Source organism: Uranotaenia lowii, chromosome 3, assembly GCF_029784155.1.
Source record: "Uranotaenia lowii strain MFRU-FL chromosome 3, ASM2978415v1, whole genome shotgun sequence".
In the NCBI taxonomy this organism is placed as follows: domain Eukaryota; kingdom Metazoa; phylum Arthropoda; class Insecta; order Diptera; family Culicidae; genus Uranotaenia; species Uranotaenia lowii.
Genome location: NC_073693.1, coordinates 344,347,792 through 344,361,026, shown reverse-complemented (window position 1 = coordinate 344,361,026; position 13,235 = coordinate 344,347,792).

Below are 13,235 nucleotides of genomic sequence, written 5' to 3'. Positions count from 1 at the left end.
GCAAAACTGTTATTACCTAAGGCTGTTATTAGCATTAATTTTCGGAGCACAAATTTCCGTCCATCTTTTTAGCAAACCAGCAGCATCGGCATCGGTTTAAGGAAGACGCTGAAGATGGAAACGCGACGGCGACAGTGAGGAACAAAATCGACCCCGGCTCAGCCAAAGCCAATTTCGTGTGGCGTCTTTTGCCGAGTGAGGCCGAGGAATTGTAGGCCTCTACTTTTTTGTTGCTTTGCCTGTTGTTGATTTTGCCTTGATGCTTTTCCAGAATGTGTAATAAAAGTGCAGTAACATCTGTCCATTTTTACGGATTTCTTGGCCAATTTGGATTTGTGCGGTCAGACCCTCGGAGTCAGAGTCAGTCAGTCGATCAGAGGCCAACGGAGAGTTGACCTTGAAGCCTTCTCTGGCGTAGATTTAGTTGATTGACTGTTTGGGAACGATTGGAAACAAAATTTGCACAAAAATCACTAATCTTACTAGTGTTTCCTTAAAAAAAAAAACTATGTAGGATGCTTCATTAGACTGAGTCGATTTGGGGTAATTTTTGACTTTTTCTAACATTGAGGTCCAAAATGATTTATTTTGGGCCAAAACTCATCCTTGTTTTTTTTTGCAGAATTTTTAAGTAACGTTTACATGAGTAATTTTGTATGGGAAAATTGAATATTTTGTACTGAAAAATCAACATCAATTTAGTTTCTTCTGGGGAACTTAGCCGATTAATTTATTTTTTAAAGCAAATTTTCCGCTGAACAACTTTGTCCAAGACTGTTACTTCGTGTTTTTTATAACAAATAAGGTATTAGGGGTCAAATGGGAACATGCTGTTTTTTTAAGTACAATTTTGTCAATTTGGTCAATTTTGTCAATTTTGTCAATTTTGTCAAATACTCTACCATGCCAAATTTGGATCCATTTGATGGATAAGTCTCGAGTTTTGCTAGAAAATTGTATGGGAGCTTACCTCCTCCCTTACATTCTGATCACTGGAAGTAGAGCAGGGAAACATTTCTTGCACCCCAATACCCTCCCTTTGCGAATTTACTACCATTTGCTTGATCGGTACTCAAGTTATGCAAACATTTGTCTTTTGTTTGGGAGACCCTCTCCCTCCCCTTTCCAGTTAGAAGGACCAGATAGACTGACAGACAGAAAACCATTCATATACATAAAAAAGCAATGATGTGTTACATTAGAAAACATCTGCGTAAATCAGTTGTTTAAAATCGATTCGGATTTTTGTATGGTTGGTTCGAACTTTCCTCTATTTGTCTGAAATCAGCAAAGGGTAGCAAACGTGAAGAACTGTGATTAATTTCTGCACATTGCACCCCAGAAAAAAACCCATGTAACGGTGCCCCAAGAAAATCAATCAGCACCTCGCACTATCCACAAAGAGCGAAAAGCTACAAAGTAATTATATTGTTCAGCAAATTAGAAATCAAAACACACATAGGTAAGAGCATATATTTCTTACCGCCCACCTGGCAGAAACGATAAGAACTTTGCAGCGTACTTACTTAAAATAAATTAAGCAAAAACAGGGAAGCAGAATAATCATAAAATAAACCACAGCTTCCATCCGCTGCAGCAACTTCCATTAACACAAGGCAGGAAGGTACATTATGTGGGTTGGTTCTCATTCGAGCTAACAACAACAATAACGATGGGGCAGATTGATCAAAAAACCGCAAAAGTGCATCAGCAAGATGGGTTTCAAGAATGAGACTGCAAAAAAAGTCGAAGACGAAGAATGCACCGCTACACTCTGGCTGGGGAGAGTCTTGATAGCGACCGACCACAGCCCAATCTCTGACAATAACCGTACAACAACTAGACATTACCCCCATATCATAACCCGATTGGAGTCATACATTATCAACTGGTGGACAGTGAATGAAATTTAAAGAAAATTATAAAATGCTCCTCTACTCAGAATTTAAAATTGAGGATAGAAACATCGATTTCATCTTCTGAAATTTTAATTTGAAATTTTGAAGTCTAACTCCAAAACCTTAACTGAAAATTTTGGATTCTGAAGTCTACATTCTGAACATTCAAAATTGTACTTGTGTTCACAGAGATTACCATTTTTATCTTTGAATTTTAATATCGAATTTTTCTTCAAAAATTTCGATCACTTTGACCCATTATCCCGTTCCAGTGCCAGGGTGCCATTTGTTGGCTCGCGCGCTCCCCACTCAGAACTTTTCCGACTGTCGTCGACACTTCCAGTTCCAGCAGATGGGAAAAATGATGGGAACGGCGATGATGATGTCAGTCAGTGGAGTACTTTTTTGTCGCTTCATAGTTTTATCAACTACTGCCTTTTTTGCTTTGGCCTAGGAATAAATTTCCAGTCAACCAAACGGCTCCGGGCTTGGAATTCCGAGGAAGTTCTTCGTGGGGGACGAGAATTCCATCCAACGCATCTCGAAACGAATCGACCGGTAGCCGGCAGAAAGCAAAAAAAACCCTTCTTAAGTACACGTAAAAGTACTTTTCTGCAGAAGGAAATGGAATTTTTACCAGCCCAGATACCGGCCGGCGCGATACCAAGCTCTACTTACTTCTTTCGATCATCTATGGGAGCGACCTATCGAGAACGGATGTGATCGGGTGTCCACCTGAAACTAGTCAGCCAGTTCTAGCAAGCAGGTGGAGATGTCTTTATTCGATTTGAGCTGAAATCTGGTTTACCTATTAGCGAGAATTCCGATGTGTTGCTTCGAGAGCCATTTTACAGGTTTTGTTGGGAGCATTGGAGGCATTGTCAATACTCACACATATTTTACTCAATGCGTAATTCGCAGAGTTAATTCAAACCAATTTTTGACGGTCGCCATGAGGAAACGAAAATCAACTTCTACATTACCGTGGGTCATTCCATACCAAGTTACCATGAAAATGCATCGACCCTGTCTGATTTGGCCCTAAATAAGTAGGATGACTTATTGTAATATAAATGAGAAAAAAAAAACAAAAGTTTTGGAAGAATCGCACCACCCCCCTATTCTTGAAAAATTCGCCGTAGAAGCTACAGATAAGATAAGGCCTTTTTTTTGAAGATTAAATTATGGTCAACTGTATGTTGTTGTTAAATCATGTGTACAGTGTTGCCAGATTCAACATTTAAAGCTTAAAGCTTAAAATGCGATTTTCTCAAAATAATCTTACCACTTTTCGAGCTTTATGGTGCCAGTGTGTTAAGATTAAAATTTTACAAAACAATTACTCATTTATCCGAATTCCGGAGATATTCAACTCTTGTGATGAAAAGTTCAAAAAATTTAAAATCTAGGGATTTTTCTAAAAACACATTTTTTATCGTGAATATCTCAGACACGGTAAAAGCTACAGATAAGGTAAGACCCTTGTTTTGAAGATTAAGTAATTATTAATTGAAAGAAGTTGTTAAATTTTGTGTACAGTATTGCCAGACTCGATATTTTTGTATTTCAAGAATTAAAAAAATGTGAGTATATCAAAATCACAGAGAACAGACGTACAAGCTATTTCACGAAACTTTTGAAAAATTTCCAACGATCATTTTAACCAATTTTTCCTTTTTAGCTTAGTCACCAGATGTCTCCAAATAAACCAAAGAGAACTGTGAAAATTTGATTTGTAACTTTTGAACGGCGCAATAGATGGCACTGTTTCAAGTCAATTTTCAACGTATTTTTTGGGTGTTAGCATTTGAAATTTTACACACTTTTTTAAAGATTTTTTTTTTCGAGCTTGTACGTCTGTTCTCTGTGTCAAAATGTCCTACTGTTTTTTCCAAATATTTTTTTACGTAAAATTTCACATAAGAATCACTTATTCATGGCTAAGTTATAAAATTAAAATGTTTTTAAATTGATGTCTCGAAAAACCATCTTTTCGGATACATTTTAAGGCGAAACGGTGAAATTTATCGAACTATTTGTCTTAAAAAATTAATATTTCCAGAACGGCGCAAATTGTTTTGAGTGAATAAGTGATTCTTATATAAAATTTTACGCTGCCTTCATTGAGACCATAAAATCGAAAAAAGAAGAGTCATTTCGTGATAATCGTATTGTGCTGCTTATCTTTCCGCACCTATTTCGATCATCTTCAACAAATCGTTGGAGGTGGCTGTATTTCCCGGGACCTGGAACATTGCCTCGATAACCCCAATTCATAAAGCAGGAAACATAAATAGAGAGGAAAATTATCGAGGAATTTCGATTCTGAGCTGTTTTCCGTTAGTTTTTGAAAGCCTCGTTTACGATGTATTGTATCAAACTGTGCAACCTACCATTTCTGTAGATCAACATATGTTCATGAAACGTAGATCAACGAACACCAATCTCATGACGTACGTTTCGAAATTAGTTGGCACAAACAAGTCGACGCCGTTTATGAATGTTGAGTAAAGCCTTCGATAAGGTACCGCATGATTTGCTATAGAAAAAATGCGGCGATTGGGGCTTCCAGACTGGCTCTGCAACTGGATAAACTCGTACCTCGTTGGTCGAACTGCTTTCGTACGACTGGGCTCTCCGTTTCAAATAACCTCGGGAGTGCCTCAGGGGAGTCATCTGAGACCTCTGATATTTCTCCTCTTCATCAATGATTTGAATGCTATCCTTGAGTCGGAAAAACTGCTGTTCGCCGATGATCTCAAATTTTCCGACAATCTCCTCGTTAGTCGATTGCTGCGCTCTCCAAAAGGACATTGACTGTCTTCTCACTTGGTGTTATCAAAACGGTATGGCTCCCAACATAACCAAATGTACTACCATTACGTTCACTCGACAACGAAGGCCTATTTATTTCGAGTACAACATGTCAACGACTATCCTGAACCTTTATTTATTTCGAGTACAACATGTCAACGACTATCCTGAACCGCACATCGGTCGTCAAGGACCTTGGTATTACTTTGGACAGCGAGCTTAGTTTTTCTCAGCATATTTCCACGACAGTAGCCAAAGGTTTTTCGGTTCTTGGCTTCAAACGACGGAACACGCAGTATTTCAATGATTTCTATAGTCTGAAATAGTTGTATTGTGCTCTTGTGCGCAGCATTCTAAAGTTTGGAGTGCAAATTTGGGCACCATATCAGGCGGTACAATCAAAGAAAATCGAGGAAGTACAACGATGCTTCGTCAGATATGTAGCATCTTGAACCTTCAAGATCCGTGGTAAAACTAATAATGATCTTAAGATGACATAAGATAGACAGTTTAGAAATACTTGACTACTTAGATGCTACTTTCCCTCCCTTTTTCTATTCTTAAATTTTCAATTATTTGATTGTACTTCCCCTGGCCTATCATTTTGATGAATCTTGGTCATCTCCACTAGTCTTGATGAGGTTCCACTGCAAAGTTGTACCCTGTTTTTTTATGGGATTGAATGCATTTAACTCAGATACTGCCCGATCCTATGTCAATAGCATTCTTCCTCGATTCAAATGGTGTCAAAATGCACTTTAATGCCACGCACGCGACATATCCTCGAGAACCACTTAGCAGAAGGCCTAGTCTTAGCTTTGTAGTTGTTGGACGAATTTAGATACCATACCATATTATCTCATTTCATTTTTAGTATATTCTTTTAAGTTAGGCTTTACACTCGACTGCATGGTAAATGAAACTACCATACTTGGGCAGCTAGAAGCTCCCACAATTCGAGTACCATGTACGTATTTCCCCGTTTTACCGGGTCTCGGAAACTGTTCCCACAATTCAAGAACCCTGCACTGTGTCTGAGGCACCTCCAACCAGGATTTATTCTCGACTGCATGGAACATCATGTGTTTCCACACTTTAGGCAACTGTTCCAAAAACTCCCGTTTTACCGGGTCTCGGAAACAGTTCCCACATCTTGAAAACCATGTGCTGTGTCTGAGATATTTCCGAGTTCCGTAGCTATACGGTTACCCGATCAGGAGATCATGTCAAAATAATAACTCAAACGAATCTCACCAAAATATTTACATCTGTCTCAGTTATAATAAAGTACTCTAAACTTTCGATTTTAAGTTTCTCCAATCTGAATTATATCTTATTCTGATTGACAGACTTGAATGGGGTTGGCTCATTTTCAATGATAAAGATTTTTTTTCGGATTGTCCTAAAATAATATGATTATATCATATTTTGATATAGGTGCAACTTTTTATGAAACACGGAAATCGAAGTCAACGGCCCAAACTGTGCATTAATGAGATTCGCTCAACAGGTCCATAAAATGGAATCCAATTTTGAGAAAGCAAAATTGGAGCATGGTTGTAGCATATAATGTGGTTTAATCCCGATCAGAAGGGAAAAACTAAATTATATCATGATGAGATATTTTGATACTAATTTTTTCCTTTCTAAATGAGTTATTATTCAGTACTCGTAGGATGTTAAAATATCTCAAATTATATCAAAAAATCTATGCGATCATAGCTAAATTATATCAATTTTAGATATGCTCCTTTCAAGATTATATCTCAGTCAGATAGCATAGTTTGATATTGGACAGAACAAAACCTATCAAAATTATAACTTATCAAGATATGAGTGCTTCGAGAAAATTTTCTAGTGGAATGTCAATAAACCACATTATATGCTAAAATCATGCTCCATTTTTGGTTTCCTTAAAATTGGATTCAATTTTATGGAGCTGTTGAGCGAAACTCATTAACGCACGGTTTGGGCCGTTGACTTCGATGTCCGTGTTTCAGAAAAAGTTGCACGTATATCAAAATATGATATAATCATTTAATTTTAGGACAATCAGAAAAAAATCTTTTTTATTGAAAATGAGCTCAACTCCATTCAAGTCAGTCAATCAGAATAAGATATAATTCATATTGAAGAAACTTAAAATCGGAAATTTGAAATACTTAATAATAACTGAATCAGATGTAAATATCTTGGTGAGATAGGTTTGAGTTATTATTTTGATATGCTCTCCTGATCGGGATGACATTCCACTAACAATTCTTCTCGAAGCACTCATTTCTTGATAAGTTATAATTTTGATAGGTTTTGTTCTGTCCAATATCAAACTATGCTTTCTGAATGAGATATATTCTTGAAAGGAGCATATCTAAAATTGATATAATTTAGCTATGATCGCATAGATTTTTTGATATAATTTGAGATATTTTAACATCCTACGAGTACCGAATAATAACTCATTTAGATAGGAAAAAATTAGTATCAAGATATCTCATCTTGATATAATTTAGTTTTTCTCTCCTGATCGGGTATGCTTAACTCACTACGTACTTAATCGACACGAAAAATGGAAATGAATTTTTTGTTACCATTATAGTCCTTTGACCGAAACACAAATTTAGATATTCTTCAAAATATTCTTCTGATGTTGAACTGCTGATGGCTTCCAAAAGGTTTCAAAATAAGATTTTTATCCTCGTCGCCAATTTGTAGCATCTTGAACCTTCAAGATCCGTGGTTAAACTAATAATGATCTTAAGATGACATAAGATAAACAGTATAGAAATACTTGACTACTTAGATGCTACAAGATAAGCATTACGTCAGCTACTATGGAACAACGGATTTGAGCATCCGTCTTACGAACAACGGTGCTTACTACTAAATCTACTACACGGTCAGAAAAATCCTTTAGATGTATGTTGTGCAAAATTCAACGAAATTGCTAGTGAGTTTGAATTTAATTTGTCGAAATCTGTGTTGAAATCTTCTATAGGATAGAAAATAGTTCGAAGCATCTGCAAAGATTAATAAATAGATTAAAATATTCACAAAATATTGCAGTTTTTGGGAAAAAGGCAAATCAAATCTAATGTTTTTAAATTGAACTCGCCTTGGTACATCTTCGTACCTGAAAATTTTAAACGTGATGGGAAGTGTTAAGGAAGCATGAGATATCAAATAATGAAAGAACATAAGCCGTAAATATCAAAAAATTCTCAAAAAAGATACAACGGCTCACCGGAAGGACTTGAAGCCGCAATTTGCGCGGAAAGCGGAGATGGTACTGTAAAACATTGCTGTAAAACATTGAGAAAGATTTTTCACAAACGATAGAAGTTGATTTGCTAGACTTCGGGATATTCATTAAATCTCGTAAATTCTCAGGTCGATTGTTTCAAACAATGTAATTTTTGTTGATAATTTTCACCGAATTAGAAATTCTAAACGATGAGTATAGCAAAACAGACCGTTCCAATTCTTCACGTAGTTTTATTGTTGAAATGAGTAATCAACGCAGGTTTTAGTGGTGGAATAGAGTTAATCCGTTTAGTTCGTTAAGTCCTTAAATAACCACTAGACTGCCCCAAATGACCCGACTTTTGAAAAAGTTATACGCTGCAGGCTAAAATTGGTCCTGGGCCTAGTACAAGATCTCATGCCAAATTTGGGCCAGATCGGACCACGAGAAGGGGTCGCTCAACGAGTCTGAAGTTTGTATGGGATTTTGAGACATTTTGTTCGAGAGGAACATGAAAAACCAGTTTTTCGTCAATAACTTTTGTCTCCCACGGCCGATTTCTTTCAAAAACGGGTTTTCTTAAAGCCTAAATTATGACAAATATTTCATCTGAAGGTTGCATTTCAATTAAAGTTAAGATAAAAAAGTTATTAAGCTACAAAAATTGGTTAACTTTTTTAAGGGTGATATTCATCACTTTTTTAATGAGGCGAATAAAGTCCGACCAGAACACTCAATGTGAAATGCATGCCGTTTCGTCAAAAAAATGACCGATTTTAACCATTGTTGTTGCGCTCGATTGCACTTTTTAACGTTTTTCTGATATATGAATTTGGTTGATATTCACTTGATAGTTCGGAAAGAAGTAAGGGCGGAAAAATGCTTGACAATTTAAATAAATTGCATAACCACAGGGGCTTAGGAACATGACTGGACGATTTGTGATGCCAATTAAAAGATAAATTAAAATTAAAAGATGTTTAGAGTGTTTTTTATTACAAAAAATAATGAGATTGACACGTGAAGTTATTCAAAATCTTTTTTTTTATTCATAGAGTAATTAACAAAGTTCAAATTATACACAACATCGTAGCAATTGCTTCTTTTCGAAGCATGCACAGTAACAGAGTTTCAAATAAATTTCTTTGAAACGTAATGCGTACATTAAAAAAAAGAAATTTCAAACTTAAACACAATTCACTCTAAACCGAATAAAATACTTTGTTGAAATCAATTAACAATATTAATCTTCATTCTCTATCAAAAGAAAGCTACAGCTAATATAATAAAAACGTGAGAAAAATATAAAAGGACCTTTTTCGAAAAATTATCATTTCATTGGCATCATAAAGCGTTGGTCCATGTGTTTTTCGATCTAAAAAAATGTTGGCGGTTGGTTCTGAGAATAACAACAATTCTGAATAGATTTTTTGAGAAAAAAAGATTCTGAGTTAGGTAGAAAAGATGAAACATAAACCCCGCCCAAAGGCGGATATATGTACAATAGACTGCCCCAAATTTGTGTGGGAAATTTAAAACCTGTGCAATATTATGCGCTATAGGTTAAAATTGATTCTAGTCCTAGTATAAGATCTCATGCCAAATTTGGGACAGATCGAATTACGGCAAGGGGTCGCTCTACGAGACTGAAGTTTGTATGGCATTTTGAGACATTTTGCTCGGAAGAAACATGAAAAACCTGTTTTTCATCAATAACTTTGGTTTCCATTGGCCGATTTCTTTCAAAAACGGTTTTTCTTAAAGGATGGTATTTATCACTGTTGATGAAATGGGCCGGTCGAACATCTTGACGCCTCATTAACAGTAATGAATACCACCGTAGAAAGTTAGCCTATTTTTGAAGCCTCATAACTTTTTTTTTCTAAACTCTTATCGAAATGCAGTCTTCGGATGAAATATTTTTCTTAATTAAGGCTTTGAGAAACATTGTTTTTGAAAGAAATCGACCGACGGGAACCAAAGTTATTGATGGAAAACTGTTTTTTTATTGACATCACAAATCGTCCAGTCACAGTTCTACCGGATAAGTTTTTCAATGACTTGTCCGCCAACTTCATCGTTGATATAAGTCGCGAATGACATGAAGATGTTCAAACGACTAAAATCAAAACAAAAAAAAAATCGTCCAGTCATGTTCCTAAGCCCCTGTGGTTATGCAATTTATTTAAATTGTCAAGCATTTTTCCGCCCTTACTTCTTTCCGAACTATCAAGTGAATATCATCCAAATTCAAATATCAGAAAAACATTAAAAAGTGCAATCGAGCGCAACAACAATGGTTAAAATCGGTCATTTTTTGACAAAACGGCATGCATTTCACATTGAGTGTTCTGGTCGGACTTTATTCGCCTCATTAAAAAAGTGATGAATATCACCCTTAAAAAAGTTAACCAATTTTTGAAGCTTAATAACTTTTTTATCTTAACTTTAATTGAAATGCAACCTTCAGATGAAATATTTGTCATAATTTAGGCTTTAAGAAAACCCGTTTTTGAAAGAAATCGGCCGTGGGAGACAAAAGTTATTGACGAAAAACTGGTTTTTCATGTTCCTCTCGAACAAAATGTCTCAAAATCCCATACAAACTTCAGGCTCGTTGAGCGACCCCTTCCCGTGGTCCGATCTGGCCCAAATTTGGCATGAGATCTTGTACTAGGCCCAGGACCAATTTTAGCCTGCAGCGTATAACATTTTACAGGTTTTAAATTTCCCATACAAATTTGGGGCAGTCTAATAACCACTCATAACATAGGCGATAGCTTATTACATTACTACACTTAAGTGATTTCCTCACTTATTAATGTTTTCAATTGTGTGTGATATTCTGAGGTAACCACTCAGAATATCTGGAAACACTGCTGTGTAATCATGAGCCAAATTTGAGCAGTTAGACTTAACCGTGTAATTATGTAAACATTTATACTGTCATCATTCTCACCATCTTATTGTTCGGCAATCATCAATTGAGAATTGCCAAAGCAAGTGAAGAACCAAAACAAATATTGTTATTGTTCTGCTGCAATCGACGGATCGAAAAAATCCGATAACAATTTCTGGGGAAGGATCCGAAATAAGTCGAAACCATAAGTATGGACTCCTCCCCTCAATTCGTAGATTAAGTATGCTGAACATCTTCACGTGCTTCACCCTTTGGTAACGTATTCGTGAACGCATCCGCTTGCTGATTTTCAGTAGAGATGTGTCGCAAAGATAGCTGATCGCTTTTTATGATGTCCCTGATGAACGCATATTGAACGTCCAGATGCTTCATCCGCTGATGGGTTCGTGCCTCTCCCAGATACTGGATGCAAGGGATGTTGTCCTCCATCAACGTGATAGGGTTGTTAACCAAACCCAATTCGCTAGCCACAAACCTTCCTTCACCGCATGGTACAGGGCTCCAATCTCAGCTTAGGTCGATGAAAGACTGACCGTCTGCTGACGTTTCGTTGACCAAGAGACTAGATTTCCTAATATCATGTAAGCGTAGCCCGATACAGATTTTCGGTCATCGGAATCATTTGCAAAGTCTGCATCTGCATATCCAATAAGTGAACCCAGTTTCGCGTTTCTGCCGAATACCAACGCCGCACAGTGCGTTGAATGTATGGGATACCGGGACAAAAATCAAAACTGATGTTTTTTGACACTTTTACTCATACATGTCATATAGAAAGTTGTTGGAAATTATGTGAGCTATTATTGGCATGAATGGCGTATGTTAAAACGATGTTCACAAAAGTGACTCATATACATATTTGCATAAAAAATCATACAAAATTATTTTACCTTCTGAACAATATGTCATTCAGATCCAAATTGAAATTTATTCCGAAAACATTGTTTTTCGTGATCGCAAAAGTAGCTTAAACGCCATTTTTACCTAAAATACAGTAATACCTCGATATAAAGCAACGAAATTTTTTTTTTCGTTGCTTTATATCGAAGTTACGTTATATCGAAACACTACTTAAAATGGTCCTTTGGAGCATCGATAGTGATCGTAAATGTGGAAAAAGTTGATTCTAAATTCTGTTTGTACGGTTTTAATACTTTTTACCATTAAAAATCTTGGCTTCAATGCTCTAATCGCTCCTGCTAAGCCCAAAAGCGCCATCTGCAGACAGTTTTGTTTTTTTTTCATCTATTCATTCAATGCATTCCTTGACGTTTAATAATTGTGATAAATGTCACCAAATAATGACATTCTGATATGATAGGCGATATTTTCAAAACGGCTCAGAAACATCACAAATGTTTCTTTGTTATTTTCATAGCAAGTGATAAAATCCGTGCATTAGCGATGGTACAGAAGTCTGTACAGTTGACCGCTGCAAAAAATGACTTTTTGCTCCCATATGTTTTTTCGCTGCCTTTTGGGTCACCAAGCATCAGTGTAAAATTTGAGATGATTTGGTTGATACCTGAGTTAGCGCAACGCGTTTCAATTATGTATGGAAATTTGTATGGAAGAAGAAATTTTTGCACATTAAATCATCCAGAAAATTCAAATAAGCTTGAAATAAAGTCGATCTTTAATTTTTAGTTTTGACTATTCCTAAGCTTCATTTTTTGCTTACATGACAAGCAGCTAAGAATTTCATGAAAAAAGTTCCATTTCAAAATAAAAAATCTGAATCTATTGAAAAATATTAAAAAATGGCAGACTTTGCTTGCTAGAGCTGGTAATAATTGCATGAAATGTTTTTGCAAAGGCTTTATTAGTCAATAAATTCTCTCAGAATGCAAGGCAGTTTTTTGAGATTTTTTATTTCCATTCTATTGTTACACAGCTTTCAAACAAGCAGTCAAAAATGATATATGTAATTAAAAAAATAAATTTTGAAAAGAAAAAAATTATAAAACATTGAATAACTTTTCTGGGGAACAAGATAGGTTTGTGCTTTTTTCATATGAAATGAACTGCAAGAATCAAGGAACATTTTTTATCCAAAGTTATATTTTTTGAAACTTTCAGAACTTCTCTGGAGATTTTTGAATGAAAAATTTTGTTTTCCCATACAAATTTCCATACAAACTTAAAACTCGTTGCGCTAATTCAGGACTAGATGGATCGCTTCCAGAATTTTAATTGCTATTTCTGGCAGCAAAACCAACCCAAAAAGTTATGGGAGGTGCAAAAATTTAAGAATTTGAAATTTCCATAAAAAGTTTGCAGCGGTCTTCTGTACAGTGATTGATCAACTGTTAGCAATCATAAAAACTTATTTGAATAAAAGACTACATGCCCTAACCTAACT